Raw genomic sequence first — 19,228 nt, 5'->3', positions numbered from 1 at the left:
AACATGCAGTACAATGCTGGTCCAAAAGAACACATAGCTTGAAATCCTGTTGCTTAGACTAATAAATTACAGTAGAGTAGGACCACTGAAACAATGGGGATCTGGTGAAACAACCTCTTCATAAGTTCAATGGGTTCAGTTAGGCCTACTCTACTTTTTACTTACTTTGCTAAGATAAGTCACATCTAGAGTAGACCCAAATGAATCCATGGAACATATGGAGGAATTGATTCACCAGATCCCCACTGATTCAGTGGGTCTACTCTAGTGCATCTTACTAGTCTAAGCAACAGGTTTTCAGCCATTATCTAGGGGTAGGGCAGCTCTTGTATTCATATATATGTACAGTGGTGCCTCGCATAACGAGCGCACTGTTTAACGATGAATCCACACAGCGATCCGTTTTCTGGGATCGCTAATGCGACCACATTGCGATGTTTTAAGTGCCAAAACATCGTATTGCGATTTTTTTTAAACAGCTGATCGGCAGTTCCAAAATGTATGTTTTCAGCAATTGAGCATACAAAAGCACTAGGGGAGGGGTGCATAGCCCTTTTCCAATCAACATTTCTCCACTCCAAGCTATCCTTCAAAAGACCTTTGCTTAGTTTCAAGCAAGTATGACACATTTGGAATACTGTGGAAGTTGGGGGTACAATGTTAGATGAGGAATAAAAAGATAAATGGAGAAAGAGTCATACACCTGTTCCGCCCCACTACTTTCTTACTCCAGAGGCTTCTGCTCCAAAGCAGCTTCTCAAACAAAAGTGTATTATTGTGTGTACTTCAATGTAATGTGCAGTTTGGCCCCCAGTAGTAAATATTACTGTTAATAGATGCAAGAGAGTCTACAGTTGTATGTGAGAAGCTCAAGTATAAGGTCTTGCCTTTACAATTTTTTGATGCTTTCATTAACTAAAGTGCAACTGGAAGCATTCACAGACTTGTCCTCAAAATGTGTTAGTTAATTCACATTACAGAGGGTCCTTGAATCAGTGTGTACTGAGACTGAAGAAGGTTTATAGTATACTTATCATTGTGTTTCTTTTCTATGGTTTAATCACAGCTGTGATAATGAAGGACTGCCTTCAGGCAAAGGACTGTAAGATTGAAGAGCATAGCTTTCATTGCCCCTGTAACATCTGTTAAAATGGATGGAATAAAAATCTATAAACACGGTCCAAAAATGATATTCATGAAGAAATATCCATATCAAACAGACTAGATACCCCTGAAAACTGAACATTTTATCTCAGCACTGAGGTGCCTGTTTGTTTTTTATCTGTATCCAGCAAACCAACATTTACTTTTCAGACTATTCGCTTTGGGAGGAAAACAAAAATCAAGCATTATTTATTTTGTGTTGGTCCTACCTGTGTGGTAGGACATCATTACCCAGAGGATCTACAAGACTTTGATACACAATGCAGCTGTTGAATTTAACAATGTATCTTGAAAAACTAATGGAAGCGCTTTCTTTTATGGCTCTATTATTATTATTATTATTATTATTATTATTATTATTATTATTATTATTATTATTAGTAGTAGTAGTAGTAGTAGTAGTAGTAGTAGTAGTAGTAGTAGTAGTAGTAGAGTGGGGTCTCGACTTATGAACGACCCTACTTGCGAACAATTCAACTTACGAACCTGCCCTATAGGGGAAATAAGGACTCGACATACGTACTTCCCTCGAGTTACGAACAGGAAAAAAGTCCCCCCTCCCTCCCCTTAGAGGCTTCTGGAGGGGAAAAAAAGGTCAGAAACCTAAAAATAAATAAAAGAAAGTCACTTACCAGGCCTTGGTAGCCCCCAAACAGCAGGAAAAAGAGCAGGAAACAGCTAAAAGCCGACACCCAGAAGGGAGCCTGGCAGCCATTTTGTGTTCCCCCCCCCCTGCACCCTCCTCTCCCCGCCTATCAGCTGATGGGCTGGCTCTGAAGAGGCTTGGGGAGGCTTGCTCAGCACCTAAAAAGCCTGCCTGTGTGTCTTTGTGTTGAAAAAATCAGCACAACATGCTTTAAAACATGATTTAAAATTGGCTTCGTTGAAAAAAAAAGATTTCTAAAGTGCTTTGCAAACTGTTCCCTGCCTTCCTCCTCGTTTCCTGAACCTAAGGGAAAAAAGAAAAAATATCCCCCTCTAGTGGCAGAAGGCGGAATAGCAGCTTCCCATTAGTTTCTATGGACGGAAAAGAGCAGATCATAGATTAAATGGTTTTCAATGCATTCCTATGGGAAATGCAGATTTGACCTACGAACTTTTCGACCTAAGAACCATCTTCCAATATGGATTAAGTTCGTAAGTCGAGACCCCACTGTAGTAGTAGTAGTAGTAGTAGTAGTAGTAGTAGTAGTAGTAGTAGTAGTAGTAGTAAGAAACATCAGACACTGTCAACATTATACATGACTGATATTATACATGATTTTACCAAAAACCTAAGAATCTGTTAAATATCGGCACAGTATGTATGTTGTCCCTGATATTGCTGTTTCTTGTTTTTTGATGGTCTGATTTCTGAGATCTGCAACTGCTTCCTGGGGCTTGCCCAGAACGGAAAAAGACAGGGGAAAAGCGCCCCTTTCCCCTGCCTTTTCCTGTGCTGGGCAAGCCCTGGGAAGCCTCTGAGACCCAGCACCGAACAGCTGAGAGGTGGAAGGGGGGTAGGGAGCCAGCACCACTTTCAGAGGTCTCCTGCCAGTCCTCCGATGATGCTGGGATGACTGGCGGGAGACCTCTGAAAGTGGCGCTGGCCACGGGGGGGGGGGGCAACTTGCCTTCACACTTTCTGAACATCAGGATCTTTTCTCTTCTCATGCGATGGCCAAAGTATTGGAGCCTCAGCTTCAGGATCTGTCCTTCCAGTGGACACTCAGGGTTGATTTCCTTGATGGGCTTGTTCTCCTTGCAGTCCAGAGGACTCTCAAGAGCCTCCTCCAGCACCCACAGTTCAAAAGCATCAATTCTTCGGTGGCCAGCCTTTTTTATAGTCCAGTTCTCATTTCCATACATTGCTACTAGAAAAACCATAGCTTTGACAATGCAGACCTTTGTTCGCAAGGTGATGGCTCTGCTTTTTAAGATGCTGTCGAAGTTTGTCATCACTTTCATCCCAAGAAGTAGGTGTCTTTTGATTTTGTGGCTGCTGTCACCATCTGCAGTGATCATGGATCCCAAGAAAGTAAAATTTGTCACTTCCCCTTCTATTAGCCAGGAGGTGATGGGACCAGTGGCCATGATGCTAGGTTTTTTTTATGTTGAGCTTCAGGTCATTTTTTGCACTCTCCTCTTTCACCCTCATTAAGAGGTTCCTTAATTCCTCCTCTCTACCATCAGAGTGGTATCATCTGCATATCTGAGGCTGTTGATATTTCTTCTGGCAATCTTAATTCTGGTTTGGGATTGCTCCAGTCCTGCCTTTCACATGATTTATTCTGCATATAAGTTAAATAAGCAGGGGGACAATATACAGCCTTGTTGTACTCCTTTCCCAATGTTGAACCAATCAGTTGTTCCATATCCAGTTCTAACTGTTGTTTCCTGTCCCACATATAGATTTCTCAGTTGCTTAGGCACTCCCATTTCTTTAAGGACTTGCCATAGTTTGTTGTGGTCAACACAGTCAAAGGTTTTTGCATAGTCAATGAAGCAGACGTAGATGTTTTTCTGGAACTCTCTGGCTTTCTCCCAAATCCAGCGCATGTGAGGAATTTGGTCTCTAGTTCCTCTGCCCCTTCGAAATCCAGCTTGTACTTCTGGGAGTTTTTGGTCCACATACTGCTGAAGCCTGCCTTGGAGGATTTTGAGCATAACCTTGCTACCAAGTGCAATTGTACGGTAGTTGGAGCATTCTTTGGCACTGCCCTTCTTTGGGACTGGGAAGTAGTATAATCTGGGATGTAGAGTGATCTTTTCCAATCCTCTGGCCACTGGTGAGTTTTCCAAACTCACTGGAATATGAAGTGTAGCACCTTAAGATTTTAAGTAGTTCAACTGGAATGCCATCACCTCCCCTGGCCTTGTTGTTAGCCATGCTTTCTAAGGCCCACCTGACCTCATTCTCCAGGATAACTGGCTCAAGGTCAGCAACCACACTATCTGGGTTGTCTGGGACATCCAGATCTTCCTGGTGTAATTCCTCTTTGTATTCTTGCCACCTCTTCTTGATGTGTTCTGTTTCTGTTAGGTCCCTACCATTTTTGTCCTTTATCATGTCAATCTTTGCACAAAATGTTCCTTTAACATCTCCAATTTTTTTGAACAGATCTCTGGTTTTTCCCTTTCTATTCTTTCCTTCTATTTCTTTGCACTGTTCATTTAAGAAGGCCATCTTGTCTCTCCTTGCTATTCTTTGGAAGTCTGCATTCCATTATCTGTAACTTTCCCTATCTCCCTTGCATTTTGTTTCCCTTCTCTTCTCTGCTATTTGTAAGGCCTTGTTGGACAGCCATTTTGCTTTTTGCATTTCCTTTTCTTTGGGATGGTTTTTGTTGCTGCCTCCTCTACAATGTTACAGGTCTCCATCCATAGTTTTTCAGGCACTCTCTCCACCAAATCAAGTTCCTTAAATCTGGTCTTCACTTCCACTGTGTATTCATAAGGGATTTGGTTTAGATTATACCTGACTAGCCCAGTGGGTTTTTCCTACTTTCTTCAGTTTAAGCTTTAGTTTTGCTATAAGAAGCTGATAATCAGAGCCACGATCAGCTCCAGCTCCAGTCCCTTCACGGATTGCTGCCTTGTCGTGGCGAAGGGGCTTGAGTAATTCAGAGAAGCTATGGGCTATGCTATGCAGGGACACCAAGACAGACAGTTCATAGTGGAGAGTTCTTAAGCGCAATCCACCTGGAGCAGGAACTGGCAAGCCACTCCAGTACCTTTGCCAAGAAAACCCCATGAACAGAAACAAAAAAGAAACTAAAGTGAAACAAATAATGAAACTTGTTACTGTACACATCCTTACAAGGCATCCTAAAGCTAGAACTAGCATTGAGGGACCTGGCCATTTTTCTCTAAAAATATTATCTTATCATTATATATAAAATGAACAGGCATAACTTAGCAGCAATTCTCAGCTATGTTCTGAATTCATAATCAAAATCTTTCTTATGATTCTTTACCATTACAGGTTTTAATTACCAGAAGAGTTTGAATCCAGAAAGATGTTGCAGTATTATATGAATTTAAACAAAGAAATCAATTAAATATTTCCTGCTTTTGGTCCTTCCCTCCCTCTTTCTATCCATCTGTCAACATTTCCAAATACATATGAAAGAGAATTCCAAAATAATGCATCCAAGATGGAAGCAGCATGAAAGGAATGTTTCTGGTGAGAGGAAGATAAACAACTTGACTTTATTTTTTCTCCTTTCACATCTGTGTTTAATATTTAATATTTAATCATTAATTTTTATCCAGAAGCATCATTGCTGACTCATATGACCCTGTGTGGCTGTTTTTCAAACCAGGATGATAGAATTGAATTCAGGTTGGCTTTGAAATCAGTGCAAAAAAGAGACTGTCTGTATGTGCCCACAGATGAAGTTATAGATCTGCTTTCCTTTTGATTCCCAATTAAAACAGGGAGTACCACAATACTAGAATAAATGTGCAAAAGAATGAGTGTAGTACAGATGATCAAATTCCCACATTGGGATCCAGTCTCCCATATCTCCTGTAAATTTGGTAACAAAGCCCAGGAACTATAGTCATCAAAGGACAGCTATGACAATACAGGGACATTAAATGATGCATATTTATATAGCAGCTATTATTTATCTGTCACAATATATAGGTACATTAATAATGCACATCATAATGCATAATACATATTCTTCCCTGTTTGTCCTGGCCACCCTCTTCCTTCATTTTCTCCATTGTTTCCTTTGTTTCACATGCTATCGCTTGTTTGTTAGTTTCATATCTTTAGACTGAATGCACCTGGGAGTGGGACCTCTGCACTTGTTTTGCAAGACACTGTGCACATTGATTGCAGTACATAAAGAATAAATTACTAAATTGCAACTGGATGTTAGCAGATGATTTTTATGTGCCCCCACTATTTGAAATGTTCGTCTCCTTTGAATACTGGCTGGGCAATAAAGCATTTCATTGTTCAGTACCAACATTCAGCTTTGGTTTCTAAGAGACATCGACTAGCTTAATCACATTTACCTCTCTTGACTTTCATGATTAGTATTTTTTTTTTAAAAAAAAATCTTAATCATATGGTCAGGATGTAATGACCTAGAAACAATTTCTGTGTTCCCCCCCCCCCCTTAAATGTGGGATACAAATTGGTGGCTGTCTTTTGCTGCCATTTCTCAGTCAGTTCAGGGAAGAGACTACCAAAGCCAATCAATATTCAACAAGGGATGACCAAACAGTATGGATTTATTCTTTTAGTTGCATGGCAACAGTTAAGCCCTGTCATGTTTTTTTTTTTACACCTGTGCCTTTATTTGGGTACGAAGTTAAACCCAACTGTAATATAATATGAAAAGAAGGAGGACAAAGAAGAGGTAAGAGCTTTTTCTTCCATACTGGCAGGTCACACACACATCTGGAATCACATAGAAGGTATTTATATCTTTCCTTGCAGGAATCTGAACCAGGTATCAACCAGCCTTGTGTTCCAAGAAGTGGGACAGCACAAAATATATCAAGAATACATGTCAGAAAGCAGCTCCTATGACATATATGGCTGCCATAGCATTCTAACAGTAAATTTACATAATGCGTAAACATGTTACACATCTAACCTTTGAATCCTGCTATTATTGTCATGTGTGATCAAGTCAGAACTGACTTGTAGCAACCCTAAAATGGCTTTAAAAATAAGTGAGATATTTAAAGAGTGGGTTTGCTAATTCCACACTTTTGTGAGTTTCCCTAATTTAGTGGGGATTTGAACCCAGTCCCCGTGAGCCCTTGTGTGGGAATAACAGATCTGGATGCACCCAGGCTCCAAAAACAACCAACTAAACAAAAAATGCCCCAAAATGAACAAACAAAAAACGGCAGTACCGAAGTGATGGAAAATAATTTATAAGGAGAAGTAAAGAAGAAAGGATTGATTTTACCTGAATCTCAGGTAAAATCATGCAGATCTGTTAAATTTATCGGAATCAATGGGCAACTCGCATCTCTCAAAACAGGAGCCAATAGGATGTGTAGATGAGTCAAGACGAGGTTAATACAATACATTAGCAAACCATAAAAGCAAGGAGTTGCTTGTACTGTGAAAACAAGAATAATGATAACAACCAATGTCTAGAAGCAATTATTAACATGAGTTTCTTTAAAAGCTAGTGCTCTCCCTTTATGCTGTGCAACTGTTATATTTTCAATTGATTTCTGTACTTAATGTATTCTCGAAGGCTTTCACGACTGGGATCTGATGGTTGTTGTGGGTTTTTCGGGCTGTTTGGCCATGTTCTGTTGTTATTCCTAACATTTCACCAGTATCTGTGGCCGGCATATTCAGAAGACAGGAGTCAGAACTCTGTCTATGCTCTGGTGCAGTTTGTTCGGATAGTTGAGTATTTATAGCTGTGGGATCAGCTTTTGTCCTTTTCAGGAGATGGGTGATTATGGTGATCAGCGTGGTGTTTTGGTTTTTTTTTTTTTTTTTGGTTGTTGTGGGTGTTGTTTGGAACCACAAGATGCAGCATCCACACCAGAATCAAAGAACATGAGTGACACTGCAGACTAAAACAAGCAGAAAAATTGGCAGTAGCTGAACATACCCTAAAACAAGCTGGGCATGAAATTCTATTTCAAAACACTGAAGTACTGGACAACATCAGCAATCGTTATGTTAGACTGCACAGGGAAGCCATTGAAATCCATAAACACCAGCAGAGCTTCAACAAAAAAGAAGAAAGTTTAAAACTCAACAAAGCCTGGCTCTCAGCACTGAAAAATACAGCTTGCAAAAGGTCAACGAACTCCACCCAGCCACAAGGACCTGTGATCACTGCACACAAAATACCAGCTAATGACACCCATCAATCACAGTGACAGATAATCTCTCCCCCTTATCACAACTATACACCCACAACAAAAAACACGCTGATCACCACAATCACCCATCTCATGAAAAGGACAAAAGCTGATCACACAGCTATAAATACTCAACTATCCAACAAACTGCACCAGAGCACGGAGTTCTGACTCCTGTCCTCTGAAGATGCCGGCCACAGAGACTGGTGAAACGTTAGGAAGAACAACCTTCATAACACAGCCAAACAGCCCGAAAAACCCACAACAACCATCAATTTCTGCATAATCATATCCTGGATTGTCCAGAGTGGGAAGGAAGTTTCACATTGGCTGATAATCAAGACTTAAACTGGCAACAAATGTAGTTTTCAGTAAAAGTTCTGAAAAGCAACAATTAAACAATGATTGTGATGCTTCTTCAGAGAAAAGCAGATCTTTAGCATAATTTTAGCAGTTAACTCATAAGAGCAACTGAGCTATGAAAATAATGCAGAGACATAAATGTAGGCATGCAATCTTATCTAGGCAATTTCCTTACCTCAACCAAATCCTAGCAATAAATCAATTTCTTTTTGCTCATTATATTTTTTCTTGTTTTTGCTTTCAACTCATCTTCTTTCTTTCTTTGAAATCTGGAACCTAGCAACACACTCTATTCTGTCATTTTATTTCTAGCTTCTACCTCTTGATCTCTCTGCTTGCCAACTTCACTTAAATATACCTTTCCCCTCTCAGCCAGTTGGAAGTGCAGTATATTTTTGCTAAATTTCTGTTCCCCAGAATAACAAAACTAATCCATTATACTTCTGCGTTCCTTTGGCCACAAAATGGCCCAAGTACAAATGGATATAAAGAATTGGAATGATTCTAAACTACTACAGATACTACAGAATGAAAAATATATTTTAAAGAAGTATTAGGAAAGTATTAGTACCTTTGCATATTAGTTCCCAATCTTTTAAAAATCAACCTCTTTTCTTGATTTTTGAGAAACCCTTATACTACCCCACCTCTTCTTTACCAAAATCTGGCCTCTTTTCAAAAATTAATTCATAGTTTAAAATGAGAAATGAATAGAATTTTTTAAAAAAATAATAATAATCATAATTAGTTTTTTCTTGTTTCTATTGCCAAGTGAATAGAAATATAATTTTCCTTCTGAACTAGCAGGAACAATATGTGTTCGATCTGAAGGATGATTCAAATCTTAGCTCACACTTCCCTTAGAATTTCTTCATGTCCTTCCCCCAGGTGCCTTTTGAGGGGGACAATTTCTATTTGGAAGGGATTTTTTTTTAGTCAGGGATAGCAAACAATAGTGTTCAATGAGTTCTTATTGAATCAAATATTGAACTTGCTAACAGTTAATTCAACTGTTAATTCATTTCACCTAGCTTTCCCTTCATACAGCCAAATGATAAGGATTATGGCCAGTAGCAACCTCTGCTGAGTGGAAAGTTCCCACCAACTTAGTAATGCAGGATTATACCATGTGTGCAATTGTTGTCCATTGTACAAGCTGTGATCTGTGTTAAGAAAATCCGCCCTTCAACTGCACAACTTCAACACCTCTGTAAGTAGTATGATCCCAGTACCATGTTGATGAGACTTTCTACACAGCGACAGCTTAGTGGGGTACTTGCCTATTTTTTTTTAATCTGTCTTTCACACTGTCTGGGAATTTAAGAAATGGGGGCTCAGCTGTATGTTGAGTGGTCTTAACCGACCAGATAGGCGGGATATAAATCAAATAAATCAAATCAAATCAAATCAAATGTTTGTTAGTCCCATAAAACTGCATTATTAAAAGAAGTAAGATGTGAAATAAGGGACGTGGTGGCGTTCCGTGTCTAAGTCACACTGGCCATGTGACCACGGAAGATTGTCTTCGGACAAAACGCTGGCTCTATGGCTTAGAAACGGGGATGAGCACCGCCCCCTAGAGTCGAACACGACTGGACAAAAATTGTCAAGGGGAACCTTTACCTTTACCTTTAAGATGTGAAACAATATTTTGTCCACAATCCCAAATAGAAGCTATGAAATTTATGAAAGCTAAGCCTAGCTGACAGATAGTTGAACACTCCTTCCTAACCTTCCTCTCACCACCCTCAAGATACCAAAGCTCTTCTGCGTTTCTTTGACCAGTTTCATTTGCTGTGTCCTCTCAGCCCACTCATGGAGGAGCTGAAGAGGCATTCATAAAATGTTGCGCATTGCATGCCCACCTTGACATGCATTTCAATTTGTTAGCTTCTTGTGTTGTTGTTTTTTTCATTAGGTCCAAGATCTACCAGTCGTTGAAATTCTGCCTTAATCTCCTCTGTAAACCTCATGCCAGATTTTGTAATTAATTATTAGCAAAAAGAAATGCATCAGGTTTGGAGAGACCTGTTGGACCTCCCACTGTGAGCACATTGACTAATGCCTTATTGGTTTAGCTGCCAGTTAAAATGAAATAAATCAATGTTAATTTCATTGTATTACAACAATATTGATTTCCTATTAAATAGCAGACAAAGCAGGTTATGGCTTTAGGAGAGCTGTTACGAGTTAAATCAGAAGGGCATTTCTGTAGAAATACAAGAATTGAAGAGAGGCATAGGTGCTGATAACAGAACTGAAAATTCAGTAGAAAAAAATAAGGTGTTTGAATAATCAGAGTCTATGCTTAAACATTGTGTAAATGCAGAGCAATAGCTTGTGGTGGGGGGTTGTGATCTTGTGATTCTAAATATCATCATCATGCGCCATCAAGTCAATTTTGACTTAAAATGACCCTTTTCAGGGTTTTCCAGGTAGCAAGTACTGAGAAATGGTTTACCTTCTTCTGGGAGTGCCCTGGGAATATGCAGCTTGCCTACAAAGTTCTTCTCATGAAAGACAGAGCAGGGAATCAAACTCTCAACCTCTGTCTCTGCAGCTTGATTCTTAAACCACCAAGTTTTTAAATATAGAGAACCATTATGTATTATGCTTAACAATATTAATTTATAAAACCATCCAAACTGTAACAGGTTTTATAATTAATTAAAACACACAGCTTTCTGTCATCAGGGTTGCATCAGGTACTTGTAAAAATGCTGCTTTCACGTGTCAGTGGTGGGAATCCAAGAACAGATGAACACAAATATTCATGGAGGACATGTGCCTATAAGTCTTTGAAAACTGAAGGATGAATTCCTCCCCCAAACCTCCAAATTTGCTCACTGTTTTTCCCATCTTCTTTTTTTTTGAAACCTGAAAACTAGAAATATTCTGCAAATAAAGCAGAAAACCTTGTCACTTCTCCTTGTGACCATGTAAAATGCATGCATGAATTGAGACTATATTAGGTAATACAATTTAAATTGGCAATTAACTGGTAATATATTAAGTCAATGTACAATCACAATATTCTATGCCAGGGCAAGGACCCTCTAGTTAAATGTAAGTACTAATTTTATGAGTGAGTCTAAACTTCTCCCTAAGATGCTAGTTTCTTTCTCTGTGTTTGTGTACTTTGAATCAAATTGCCCCATACCTAGATTCTATATATGCCGCACAGGGCTGTACCACCAACTTTTCCCAAATGGGTAAATCTATTGTGGGAATCACCATGTTGAATTTAACAGGATGTGACTGAGGGCCAGAGATGAGGGACTTCCAGCTTACTAACAGCTGTGCATCAAAACAGTAGTATAACTCCAGGGGGCTACAGCCCTACTTTGATATACAAGGCTTTGACGTTAAGCTATATGAATAGAATAAAAGAAATCTATCCCTTTTCACATACCTAGCCATCAGTGTCAAAGCAATACAGCACCAAAGTTAGTTGTCTATCTCTGCTTGAATCCTCTCTTCCAAGCCCTGCAGGTTATCACTTCAAGTCACAGTGGGGTTTATTAGCTTTCAGTTGGTGCCTCTGATGTCCTTTTGATGTGAAATCCACACCCAGGTAAGTAGGCTTGTTAAAAATCAAATGACTGACATCATCACTGCAAACATTTGGCTGAAAAACCAACAAATAAGCAAACATGTTGAAAGCTTCATTCTTAGGATACCTAGAGCAGAGATGCATAACCAGTTGATTCTGACAGCCAGTATTATTTACTTAGTGATGGGTTTGCTCGATCTAGTATCAGTGATTTGAGAAAAGAGTGTCAGAAAGAATGTAAACTCCTCTTGCAAAGTTAAGAGCCTGTGTGTAAAACAGAAGAAATGCAGCGTCTTGTTATAAGAAACCTTTGTTAGAGACTTCCTTCTCAAATTTCTCCTCCACAAAAAGGAGAAAATGATTAATTAAAGATGGCTTCACACTGCATCAGATGGAAAGAATCAGAAAGCAGCTGGTTTAAAATGGAGAAAAATCAAAGGACCATCACCTTTATAGCATGCAAAGCATGAACAGTTAAAATATCCTGTGCTACTTCATACATTTGCCAAAGTAAACAGTTGGCTATCTAGCCCATGCTTACTCTTCCCAAGCAGTACACACAGGGCTCATCCACACATCCTATTTATTCCTGTGGTTCAATTGCCTGTTGGTTAAAGTTCCTTTTAGGAAGCTACATAATGTTACTGAAAACTCAAGTCAACCTCTTTCATTTCCTCTCTCTCTCTCTCTCTGTGTGTGTGTGTGTGTGTGTGTGTGTGTGTGTGTGTGTGTGTGTGTGTGTGTGTACATGTGCACACACACGCGCATGTGCACCACTGGGGAGGTAGACTGCTTCATGGAGCCAAACCCCTGAATAGAAGTGTTGGTGGAATTCCCCATGGCTGAGGAAAGAGAGAATAGCAGAGGAACTCTGATCTCTAGCTTTCCAGCATCCCCATCTCTGACAGCCACTAGCAAATATCCTTTACTAGTGTTTATGATTACAACCTTAACTAATGCAGAGTTGGGGGGCCCACAGGATAGAAACATTATAAGGATTAAACAGAGTATGTGTGAAGAAGATTGTCACATAGCAAAAAGCTCCCATGGGAGAAAGAGCAATACTGTACATGATTGGAGAGAAAGACCAATATATGATTAGAGGTAGGCACAAACTAAAAATGAACCAGGAAGTTTACTGAAAATTGTTGGTTCATTGGTTTGGGTTGGTTCAGGTTTGTCAAAACCAACAAACCTGAACTGACCCGAAGCACAAATATTTTTAATAATTTAATGAACTTCCTGGTTCATTTCCCCACTCCCACTGCCTTCCTTCTGCCCCTTTCCCTCTGTCCTGTCACCTCCCTACCTGGTCCTGTTGCCGCCTCCTCTTTGTCCTCTGCCTCGACTGCCATCTTCAGAGACAGCAGGCCTGGCTTCCCTTCTGGGAGCTGGGCTTCCTGTCTCTGTTCATGTCGCCATCTATCAGCTGATAGGCAGGAAGCTCAACCACTGTTTCTCAACATGGCAGTGGTGGAGAAGGCGGAAGAGGTGACAAGACCAGGGAGGGAGTTGATGGGGGCAGTGGGAAAGCATGGGGCAGCTGGTGGGCTGCAAATGGATGATTGTGCTGCATGGTGCCAGATTGCCCATTTGCAGTGATGGAGGAGGAGGAGGAAGAAGAGACTTCAGGATCAGGTAAAGAGGCCACAGAGGAAGGGGGGCAGATTGTGGGGATAGGGGGTTTAGTTTCCTCTCCCCTGAGGCATGAATGTTTTTAAAAAACAAACTGGTTCATGGTTCATTTTTTTAAAAAGTTCAGATGGCTCATGGTTTCTGCCCATCTCTATACATGATATAATGACACAGGTTCAATGCAGAACAGAAGTTAGAGTAATGGTCAGGGAAATGGAAATCCCCACTGGGCCATGAAAATTCACTGATTCAGACAGTCAGTTTCTCCTAGTCTGACCTACATGAGAGGGTTGTTTTGAGGCCAATGTGGAGAAAAGGATTATCACACGTTGATCTAATTCCAGCAAAACCAGGATATAAATTTAAAGTAAGAAACACTAATCTCAAGTATTGCTTGCTGTTAGTATGTCCCTATGGGAATGGGAGAGACCGTGTCTGAAAATCCCTTTTGCCATTGCTAGTCAATGTAGACAAAACTGAAGGAAATGGGCCAGCGTTGTGATGGGCTTCTTCCTGTACTCCTACAAAGACATCACATTCTGATACAGCCAAGCTAATCAATTCTACTTTCTCTTCGTTATCACACTACTGACAGGCCTGCTTTCCAGAAACTGGGTCACATGAGGCCTTTGTTTCACCAAGACATTTTTGAACAGTTAGATAATGTTTAAAGTGTGATCTGGCACTTCCATTAAAGCTGCCAGCCCTTTCCAACCTCAGAATGTGAGGACATACCAAACTAGTAGTTTCAGGAAATGTTCTAGACTTTTGTGGCAGAGCTTTCATTTTTCTCCCCACTGAAGAGAATTTCTCTCCAAAATTGATGTCAATAAAGCATGGTTCGGTGCATGAAGCAATATTCTACTGGTACTTTACAGTTCATGTCCTGATTTTGATTTGGAGCCTTCTTATAATACTGCCAAGCCTTGGCAGAAAAATGTCCACATTGGCAGGAAAAGATCCATTCTGACTCCCACCCTTGCCCGTAGGATTTTCCATTCTGTTTTCTATTCATGTGCCAGGGTTCCTCCCACCTTCTTGTTTTCATGTTAGGGTAGTCATTGAATCGGCATATACCACAAGTAAATTGTGAACTACTTAGAAGAATGGTCTGATCCAAATTAGCCAACACATGGGTTTTAAGATGCAATATGAACCCGAGCTCACCATCCTTTGGGTCTGGTTCCTGCATTTCATGCCAGGACTTAGATGAGATATTATTATTACCACATTGGCAATGTTACAATGTGCCAGCCTGTATTGCTACTTTCTCAGCAATAGATACAGGCCATAGACATTCGGATGCTGATGATGCACCAAATATGGATAATGTTTCATTTGTTAGCAGGACAAGCAGGGACAAAAAAGAGTCCGTTATTTGGTTTATGAGCTGAGGTTTGGTTTAATTTTTTATTTATTTGGCTATTAGTCTGTTTGTAAGGAGTAGTTTTTTTTTGTTATATTATTTTGTTATCTTTACTTCTGATATAAACGGGGCAGAGTACTGCCCAGTACTAATTTAGCAGTATGCTGTACAAGTTTATGAAATAGACAGACAAACAGATTTGACAAAGAGGAGCAAAATTCTTGATAAGGCTTAAAGGCCTTGTTCTCTTACTCTTAAGTTACAAAGGTCAAGAAACAATTTAAGAGCAAAAATCTGGACTCTCAATACATCTGAGTAATATAATCAAGGAAAATTCAGATTTCAGCCTAACATTTTTTTGAAAGTCATTAATGAGTTAGGTATGAGGATATTCCTGAAAAATAATCAGACATGACCTAATATATGAAATGTGGTAGGAGGGAGTACAGCCTTCTCTTCCCTTCCTTTCTTAAAAGACAAATCTAGTTTTAGATCTCCTATACCTCCAATTTGCATTCTACTGTCCAGTCGTTTCCATGTAAATCTCATTTCTGTTGGATGCTATCATGGGTAAATTCCATCTCTAGGTCCATGAAAGATGCAGGAACTGGAGTAAATTAAGATGATAATATTTTCCACCAATTAATTTGATGGAAGGAGGGTATTATCTGGTCCCCTCGTTGAGGGCCTTCAATACCAATCTGAAGACATGTCTATACAGGCAGGCCTTCCCTACAGCCATCACCTAGCCTATTTCTTTTCTTTTTCCCTTTCTACACATCTAAAATTTATCTACCCTTTGATTTCTGGGATCTAAGTATCACCATGCAGAAACTTGCAACGTGATTCTCTAGATTCTATAGAGCTGGAGGCCACCCTCAGCTGGGATGATCTTCGGTCTGGCAGATGACATAAAGGAGAAATGCTCTGAGAAGTAACATGGGCCCAAACCCTGGACGTCTTTGTATGTGAGTGTCAAAACATTAATCCAATTGGAATTAACAGTTAGGCTTACCCACACCTGTTCTTCATTTATTACAATAAATCATAGTTGAAACTAATCATGGTTTGACTCAGGGCTCTTTCAGGTGCAGGGGGAATTTCATCCCTTTCTCTCCCCTTTTTCCTCCTTCATTGTAAAGATTCATTGGGCTTATGAGATTCATATCCAACCTCTATCTAAACTGGTCCTTCTCCCAAAATAGCTTGTGCTCAGGAAATTCTTTCAAAAATGTCTTTAAAAATCCAAAAATGTGTTCAAAAATGTGTTTAAAAATCCACTTTTCGTACTGAACCCCCTCCCTGCGTGCGTGCATGTGCATGCCTAATTGGAAGCTAACAGAATATTTCCAGACAGGAGGCTGGCTACTGAAATAACTGGGGAGTACCATGGAACTAAATCTTGCCCCCAGAACAAAACAAATTTAAAAAGTAAAATAAACCATGGCAAAGAGGGGAAGAACAAAGCTTGGAAAGCCATGTACTGACACTGCAATGACTAAGACAAGGTAAATGCCATGTGTATGTCAGGAAAAAAATATAAATAATGTCAGTGTTAAAGTAAGTATTTTATAGAAAACAACTAAGTGCTCTTCCACCTTTATAGAAAGGTGGAAGAGCACTTAGTTCAGCTGAAACAATGAAATATTGGTAGGTAGTACAAAATGGAGTATGTTTGTCTATCCTTCTAGTCAAGTCTTGAGTGGGACAAGGAAGAGGTGAATCTCACGAGGAATTTGAGACTCATTTATAGAGCAATAAACTATGTTTTCGTGTGTTGACAGGTACATTTTATTGTTTTATTTGGGATGTTAATCTATCTATGGCTGGAGAGAGAGGCAACAGTTTGTCCTGGGGGAAAGATCCACACAAGAAAAGTTTCAATCCTTATTAAAACATGTTCAAGGCCATACCTATGTATATGTGACATGCGGTCACTACTTTTCTGGCATGCTCTTTTGCTCGTAACCCAACTTTGCTTTCCCACCATTTTCCAATTCCTTTTTCTCCCCTGTTCTTTCCACTGCTGTTCAAACATGCACATATACACACTGGTCACCTAGAATACACTGTTAAGGGTGCTTTTTTTTTTTAAATATAATGTAGTCACCTTAGTAATTGAATTTAACCTTGTACAGGCCTGTTTTTTTTAACTGAAACCTTTTAAATATTATGATGAAGCTGAGGTTTAAAATATTAACAGTTTTAATACTTCTCTGTAAATTAATGTTTATAGAAGCAGCAGTCTTTAAGCTCTAAGGACCCCTAATCTTTCATGGGGTTGTTTTCAATAGTGCTAAGTATTCAGCTTTAAACACCCACACACTTATCTGGGTTGCATATCTGAAGATGCTAGTTTTACAAAACTTCATATTTGGTAACATGCCTTAGTCTGGATGTAGCCAATGTGCTCTGGCTCAACAGAAAAGTCCCTATCATCCATCTTTTCACTTCCCATAATAAGGCTGCTTTATTCTAACATTTGTTGTCACGACATATTGATCCAACAGTTGCAGTTACCTTTGTGACTGCGAACACAAAATTGCCTCCCAGTTTGTTTAAGAGGTGAGCACAGCTTCTAGAATCACAGAAACTGAGAAAGGCTGTGGAGCAGAACATTGATTCTGATATTTCCACAAAGGGTTAAATTAGGCAGCTTCTCAGTGCCAAGGATTAAGATAAATAATTATAAGCCAAATCAATACTGATAAGGCAACCAGAGTGGAGCATCCAGTTTATTGACTGTTTATGTGTCACTTTTAATGGGTTTTTACAAAGTGAATTGCATATGCTCTTTCGCTCTCTGTGGGAGAGTCCCTGAGAATATGTTTGGATACCAGAATTACTATTTGCCTTTGAGGGAAATAAAAGATGAAGAATGATTATAGGAAACATTTTTCTTTTTTCTTTTAATTGCCAGTGATAAACTGCTAACCTGCTCTGATTGCAATGAAATGAAAAGGAAAAGAACTATATATTAAGCCCCAAATCAAATATACTCACAGGTGAACCATAACATACACCTTGGGAATGACTGTTTATAGTTCTATGAGCTATTGAATCATGAGGTGTACTTAGGTTTTCACACATTGCTTCTCCATTTTGACTTTATTTTTGTAAAACAAATCATGACACAATATAATATCTCATGTTGTTCATCTATGGTATTATGATCTGATAAGTAAAGCCATAGAATTCAAACAGGGTGTATTTTCTTTTCCACGTGACTTATATATGTTAAAGTTCATGACAGTACAATTAGAAAAAGACTGAACAAGTATGGTTTGTTTAGGAGGGTTGCCAGAGAAAGCCTCTTCTCTCTCAAAAGAACTTAGCATGGCTTAAAAAGGTAAAGGTAAAGGTTCCCCTTGACAATTTTTTGTCCAGTCGTGTTCTAGGGGCGGTGCTCATCCCCATTTCCAAGCCATAGAGCCAGCGTTTTGTCCGAAGACAATCTTCCGTGGTCACATGGCCAGTGAGACTTAGACACGGAACGCTGTTACCTTCCCACCGAGATGGTCCCTATTTATCTACTCGCATTTGCATGCTTTCGAACCGCTAGGTTGGCGGGAGCTGGGACAAGTGACGGGAGCTCATTCCATTGCGTGGATTCGATCTTACGACTGCTTGGTCTTCTGACCCTGCAGCACAGGCTTCTGCGGTTTAGCCTGCAGTGCCACAATGTAGACTTAGCATGGCTTAGGTTTGTAAAATTGTATTTGGACAAATCACAAGACTTCCAGAACAATCCGTTGGGTAATGATTTGGACGTTTTGCAGCTGCAGGACCTGGGCACCTTGCAGTTATTGAGTCAACCATGAACTCCTCTATATATCGAAGTATTCCTGAGTCAAATGTGAGGCCATCTGTCCGATAGCTAAAGTTTGGCTGAATTGGGCCATGCAGCAGGCCAATGTTCCCAAGCACACCAGCAAATCTACAACAGAATGGCTGGAAAAGAAAATAATCAAGGTGTTGCAATGGCTCAGTCAAAGTCCAGAACTCAACCCAATTGAAGTGCTGTCGTGGGACCATAAGAGACCTGTGCGTAAATGAATGCCTGCAAACTTCAATGAAGTGAAGCGACATTGTAAAGAACAGCGGCCAAAATTCACACAAAATCATGTGGAAAAGAAAATACACCCTGTTCGAATTCTATGGCTTTAATTATCAGATCATAATAAAAATCTGGTCCTCAACAAGTCTGAATATTAGGTAAATACAACCATAGATGAACAACATGATATATTATATTGTGTCATGATTTATTTTACAAAAGTAAAGTCAAAATGGAGAAGCAATGTGTG

This window comes from Pogona vitticeps, chromosome 4 (assembly GCF_051106095.1).
Source record: "Pogona vitticeps strain Pit_001003342236 chromosome 4, PviZW2.1, whole genome shotgun sequence".
Lineage (NCBI taxonomy): Eukaryota > Metazoa > Chordata > Lepidosauria > Squamata > Agamidae > Pogona > Pogona vitticeps.
The sequence above is the reverse complement of the archived record's forward strand: the minus strand, read 5'-3'. Positions refer to the sequence as shown.